Source organism: Otolemur garnettii, unplaced genomic scaffold (assembly GCF_000181295.1).
Source record: "Otolemur garnettii isolate 467f Iridium unplaced genomic scaffold, OtoGar3 scaffold00018, whole genome shotgun sequence".
NCBI classification, from domain to species: domain Eukaryota; kingdom Metazoa; phylum Chordata; class Mammalia; order Primates; family Galagidae; genus Otolemur; species Otolemur garnettii.
In genome coordinates, this window is record NW_003852413.1 from 27,018,150 (window position 1) to 27,025,443 (window position 7,294).

Here is a 7,294-nt window from a genome sequence, read left to right on the forward strand (position 1 = left end):
CTCTCTGGATACCTCTGATAGGCATTCTCCTTATTGTCTTTTCTTAATGGTTAGGTAGAGATTGTTAGACACTCTATGAGTTTGCAACTTTCTGAGCAGGTGAGTTTGAATATGGGTAAGAATATTCAGGATAATGAGCCAACTATTGTTAATCTCTTTAATACTAAAAATAAATTACTATTTCAGGAACTTAGGACATTTAAAATAAGCCTTCAGTTATGGTCTTTTATTTTTAAAAGTATGCTCAAAAGGACTGCGGGAATTGCAGACCTCACTGAGGATTTCTGTACACCTGTCTCAACTGTGCAACAAAAGTGTCCTGGCAGTTATATAGAGGTGGGGAAGGGGAGAGATGATGAAGCATTAGTTGGAAAACCCTGGGGCCCTGACTTCTTGCTCTAACTTTCCGTGCATTTTTTGAAAAGGAGCAGTGTGCATTTCGGCACCCTTTGTGAACTAAGTTCCTCTATCCAGATTTGCCTAATTGAACTGTAGAAAACAATTCTATTTTCTTTCCCCTCAGGGACTGAGCAAATGGAAATGACTCCCAGACAGTCTACCAACTGGTCACTAGAGACTTTTATAAAAACTTTCTGAATGATATGAAACATGATGTCATGAGTAAGGTTGAGCCAACTGCTGTATAATCAGCATTTCTACTACAGTTTTCCTTGATGCAATTGGGAGTTATGCCCTAGACCAGTGGTTCTCAACCTTCCTAATGCCACAGCCCTTTCATACAGTTCCTGTGGGTCACGACCCACAGGTTGAGAACCGCTGCCCTAGACTAACTATATTGTCCTTGTCACAGCTCCTTGCTTTGATGTCACCCTTGATAAAATGAAGATGAAACTGTATTACTCCTTCTCCTGTCTAACCATTTCATTAAGATGTCTCTTGGACTCAAGCCTTTTGCCCCCTTGAGAATGAGATGTGACATTAACACTAACTCTAGAATGGAAATATAACAGAGAGATGGTAATAAAGGACTTTTTCTGGTATAGACCCTCCAAGCAGAATTTCTGTCGCTCCCCAGATAGTTCCAGTGAAAAATTGCAGTTTCATTTATTTTGTACTAGTCAGCTCTTAATTAAGCACACGAATGAAGAGAAGCAGTTGGTGCACATGATCCAAATCAGTGAATACCATTTTCTGGCGAAGTACCCACCCCTTTGCCCCTGCTACCCTGAGGGTTACCATGATTGTCAACAGCAATAGGAGCCCTTCCAGAGGCTTGTTTTAAAAAAAAAAAAACAGTTGAGGTGTTAATGATCCTTTGCTGAATGCAAAACCAAGCATCTTTAACCACTGTTCATTATCCCTAGCTGCTCTTACCAAGGCTTTGAAGGGAGAAATTATGTTCCAGGCAGCCACAAGTGTTAGAGGAAACAATCATTCTTATATAATCCACCTTATAAACCTTGGCCTTCTCGCTCCATCCCACTTGTACCCAAACAGTTTTATAGCTGTAAAATACCTGCAGAAAATAGCAGAAAGTAATGGCAGCAAATAGTATTTATATTTCAATTGGATTTATTTGTTTGTACTGATGGCAACAGGTTTTCCTAATTCATTTTCTCTTGGTCTAATATTAATTTTTTTTTTTTGAGACAGAGTCTCATTACGTCGCCCTGGGTAGAGTACTGTGGCATGACAGCTTACAGCAACCTCAAACTCTTGGGCTTAATTCTTTGCCTCAGCCTCCCAAGTAGCTGGGACTATAGGCACCCGCCACAACACCTGGCTATTTTTGTTGTTGTTGTTGTTGCTGTTGCAGTTGTTATTGTTCAGCAGGCCCGGGCCGGGTTTGACCCCACCAGCCTGGGTGTATGTGGCTGGCGCCCTACCCACTCAGCTACATGTGCTGCCCTAATATTAAAAATTTTTTTTTTTGAGACAGAGCCTCAGGCTTTTCTCCTGGGTAGAGTGCTGTGGCATCACAGCTCACAGCAACCTCCAACTCCTGGGCTCAAACGAGTCTCCTGCCCCTGCCTCCCAAGTAGCTGGGACCACAGGTGCCCGCCATAACGCCTAGCTATTTTTTGGTTGCAGCCGTCATTGTTGTTTGGCGGGTCCACGCTGGATTTGAACCCGCCACCTTAGGTGTATGTGGCTGGTGCCTTAGCCACTTGAGCCACAAAATATTTTTTAGAATACCTTAGCAAACTTACATGAAGACTGGGGGGAGGTAGGGAGAGTCACCCTGCCACACACAAGTATGAAAGAACACTAACCTAAAATAGAGTTGGCACGATGGTAAACCTAGACCCTTAACACCTATAACTTCAGCCCTTTTCTTTGATCTTAGTAAAAATTGGTATGAAGTGTGACTGCCTTAATGTTCAAATATCATTCTGCTGTGATTCGAGTGAGTTTATCCAGTGGCAGTGGATTGCACTGAGCTAAGCATATTCTAACCTGGTTTCCTAGCAACAGATGTGGATGAGATGATAGGCCAGGGCTGAAAAATACAGTCCATTACCTAGGAAAAAAGCAAAATGGATTATGTAGAAATGAAATGACCCAGTGAGATGCTCATCTAATTCCCGAGTTAACCAACAATAGGCTGTAAGCTCAGGGATGTTATGCTGGCTCTTGGGATCATAATATTTATATGATCTCATATAAATATTAAAATGTCTTCACGTTCTTGTAGTGCTTTATGGTTTAGAATGTATTTCCTATATTCCCTGTGTACCTCCCATAATCCTCTGAGACAAGGCAGCTATTAACTCTCACTTTTATAGATGAATAGGTTGAAACATGCCGGAATAACTTAGCTAACAGTGGAAACAACCCAATGTCCATCCGCTCTAAATGAATAAAATGTGATATCTATACAATGGGACATTATCTGTCAATAAAGAGGAATGAAGAACTGATATATGTCACAATGTGGATGAACCTTGAAAACGTGTTTAAATGAAAGAAGCCAGTTACAAAAGACCTCATATCACCAGGCATGGTGGCTTACACCTGTAATCCTAGCACTCTGGGAAGCCAAGGCAAGTGGATCGCCTGAGCTCGTGAGTTCAAAATAAACCTGAGCACGAGTGAGACACCGGCACTAAAAATAGCCAAGTGTTGTGGTGGGAGTCTGTGGTCATAGGTATTCAGGAGGCTGAGGCAAGAGAATCGCTTGAACTCAAGAGTTTCAGGTTCCTGTGAGCTATGACAGGATGGCGCCCTACTGAGGGTGACAAAGTGAGACTGTCTCCAAAAAAAAAAAAAAGGACCACATGTTGTATGATTCCATTAATATGAAATGTCCGCCAGAGGCAAATCTACAAAACAAAATAAATGAATGGTTTCTTGGGGTGGGGAGTTAGGAGGAAATGGGGAGAGAGTGGTAGGTAGTAGGTATAGAGTTTCTTTGAGGGGAGTAATAAAATGCTATAAAAGTGATTGTAGAAATGTTTACACAACTAAAATATACTAAAAAACATTCAATCATGGGTTTTTGTTTTTTTGGTTTTTTTGAGACAGAGTCTTACTTGGTCACCCTGAGTGGAGTGCTGTGGTGTCTTAAACCCAGCAACCTCAAACTCTCAGGCTCAAGCCATTCTCTTGCCTCAGCCTCCCGAGTACCTGGGACTGCCAAAATGCCCGGCTATTTTTTAGAGATGGGGTCTCACTCTTGTTCAGGCTGGTCTCAAACTTGTGAGCTCAGACAATCCACCCGTTTCTGCTTCCAAGTGCTGAGATTACAAGTGTGAGCCACTGCATCCAGCAGCATTTTTTTTTCTTTTGTTTTTGAGACAGAGGTGTTTTATCACCCTCAGTAGAATGCCTTGATGTCGCAGCTCACAGCAACCTCAAACTCTTGGACTTAAGCGATTCTCTTGCCTCAGCCTCCCAAGTAGCTGGGACTACAGGCACCCACCACAGCCCCTGGCTGTTTTTTTGTTATTATCATTGTTGTTTAGCAGGCCCTGGCCAGGTTTGAACCTACCAGCCCCGATGCATGTGGCTGGCGCCCTAATCACTAGCTATGGGCTCCAAGCCTTTTTTTTTTTTTTTTGAGAAAGAGTCTGGTGCCCTGGGTAGAGTGCCATGGCGTCATCAAGCCTCACAGCAACATCAAACTTGGGCTTAAGCAATGCTCTGGCCTCAGCCTCCCAAGTAGCTGGGACTACAGGCACCCACCACAACCCCTAGCTAGTTTTTCTGTTCTTAGTAGATGAGGGGGTCTCACTCTTGCTCAGGCTGGTCTCAAACTCCTGAGCTCAGCCAATTCAATCACCTCAGCCTCCCAGAGTGCTAGGATTACAAGCATGCAAGCATGATAATCGTGCATTTTAAACAGATCCACTTTATGCAATATGAATTATATCTTGATGTGAGATATATATATATAATTTTTTTTTTTTAAGAGACAGAGTCTTACTTTGTTGCCCTCGGCAGAGTGCTGTGGCATCACGGTTCACAGCAGCCTCCAACTCCTGGGCTTAGGCGATTCTCTTGCCTCAGCCTCCTGAGTAGCTGGAACTACAGGTGCCCACCATAATGCCCAGCTGTTTTGTTTGGCTGGGGCTGGATTCTAACCCACCACCCTCCAGTATATGGGGCTGGCACCATACTCACTGAGCCACCAATGCCGCCCTTTTTTTGTTGTTGTTGTTTTTGAGATAGAGTCTCACTATGTCGCCCTGGGTAGAGTGCTATGGCATCACAGCTCACAGCAACCTCAAAATCTTGGGCTTAGGGCAGCGCCTGTAGCTCAGTGGGTAGGGCGCTGGCCACATACACCCAGGCTGTTGGGTTCAAACCTGGTCCAGGCCAGCTAAACAATAACAAAAATAACCAGGCATTGTGGCAGGCGCCTGTAGTCCCAGCTATTTAGGAGACTGAGGCAAGAGAATTGCTTGAGCCCAAGAGTTTGTGGTTGCTGTGAGCTGTGATGCCATGGCATCCGACCAAGGGTGACATAATGAGACTCTGTCTCAAACAAAAACTTTTTTTTTTAGCTTGCCCAGGTCAGGTTCGAACCCACCACCCTCAGTGTATGTGGCTAGCACTACCCAATTTGTTATATTTTTAAAATGTCTGCTAGGGGTCGGGTGCCGTGGCTCCTAGCACTCTGGGAGGCCAAGGCGGGTGAATTGCTTGAGCTCTGGCCCAGCCTGAGCAAGAGTGAGGCCCCGTCTGTACTTAAAATGAAAAACTGAGGCAAGAGGATTGCTTGAGCCCAAGAGTGTGAGGTTGCTGTGAGCTATGACACCATGGCACTCTCCTTAGTCTCACTCCACTAAGTGAGACTCTGTCTCGAATAAAATGTAAGCTGTGGTCATAGTTTGGCTCATGGAGAATATCTTAACTACAAATACAGAATAAGTTCAATACTGCTAAACTTTAGTAGGTTACACCTTCTTCAGTATAACCACTGCCTCAACTACATTGGGTTCTCCCCTTGTACTGGAGGCAGCACCTTCCCTTACTATGGAATCAGGATAACAGAGTCAGAGCAATTAGTGGTAGCCTACCATTTGACCAGCAGCATTAGTGGTCTCTATCTGGTAATATCTATTCCAGGGAGATGAATGTACCCAATAAAGTTGGGGAAAGAGTCACTGGCCCACAAATCCCAGGTAATCACATTAAGAGATCCAGCCTGCTCTGCCTAATGCTATTAGTTTCTCCCTGTGGAAAGAAAGAATATGACACTCCAGGGAACTAAAGTTTATTGTTTATTCAGTCAATCAACATTTATTGAGCACCCACAGTGTGCAGAGCTAGTATCAAACCAGGATTTAAAAGTAGAAGACAAGTTCTTCCCCTGAAGTATCTGTAAGATTAATGAAGACATTCTCTCTGCCCTCAGGGTGGAACTCTCAAACTGCCTGGGGTAGGCTGAGTCTCAGGTTTCAGGGGTATCCTGATCTGATGGGGAAAGGAGGAAACTATGAATAAAACAAATTTAAGGACAAAAAGATAAGGAAAGTCATCCTGCAATTAAAGGCATAAAGGCTGTGAGACCTTGAGAACAGGCCGAAGGACCAAAATGGCAGGCAGAGACCATGTGTTCTGTCTGAGGTTCTCTACAAAGCGGGAGGGAGAAGCAGGCCCCAAATGCAAATGAGTTTTAAGCAAAAATTCTAGAATATAGGGGTGGCACCTGTGGCTCAAGGAATAGGGTGCCGGCTCCATATACCAGAGGTGGTGGGTTCAAACCCAGCCCTGGCCAAAAACTGCAAAAAATAAAAATAAAATGTAAATAAGTTTAAAAAAAAATTCTAGAATATAGGAAATCCATTTTTGTCCTGAAAGAGGCCACAATCTAGTTGAGTCACATCTAACAAGCTTATTTGAGCTAACAAGGGGGTAGAGCAGAGAGAGGGGAAGGATTGTGGTTATAAGGGTGATAGGAGTGTCTCCCAATCCCAGGCTGCAAGACTCCCAGCACTAGGGCTGGAACTCTGTAAACGCAGACATCTCTTCCGCCATCTCATCCAGAATCTTCTGCCTCTGACCGAACACCTCTACTCCACTGCAGGCCAACCGTCTCTGCTCCCTGGACCAAAGTCAGTAGCTCTTGCAAGCCCCTTTCCCCAAAAAAGCCAGGTTTTGAAAGAAATGGGAATCTCTTAGTCCAGTTCTAGATTCCCAGGGGAAGGAACCCATTGGCACAGCTATGGTGAACCAGTGCTCACCCCTTGTTCAGTCAGCTGTGGCCGGGAGGTGTAGGTACAGGGCCCCCTTAGATGGGGAAAATTGGGAGGTCACAGTGTAAAAAGGCGTCGGATACAAGACAACTGAGCAATAAAAGGAGTTATTATACAGGCCATAATTTGATTAAAATCTGCAGGGAATTATGCTAAATTTGAAAAACATTAAAATTGCATACCCTTGTAGTCCATTTGTATAATATAGTTGAAATTCCAAAATTGTTGAAATAAAGAATAGTGATTTCTAGGGCTAAGGAGGAAAGGATTGTTATAAAAGGACCATGCAGGGACTCCTTGTGGCCATAGGACTGACTACTGTGTGGTCAATGCACAAACCTGCACATGTGATAAAATAACTTAGAACTAAACGTACATAAAGGCAAACAATTAAAACTGGGAAAATCTGAACAAGATTTGTGGATTGGGCTTAGCACCTGTGGCTCAAGTGACTAAGGCGCCAGCCGCATACACCTAAGGTAGCAGGTTCAAATCCAGCCCGGGCCAGCCAAACAATGACGAGTGCAACCAAAAATAGCCGGATGTTGTGGCAGGCGCCTGTGGTCCCAGCTACTTGGGAGGCTGAGGCAAGAGAATCACTTAAGCCCAAGAGTTTGAGGTTGCTGTGAGCT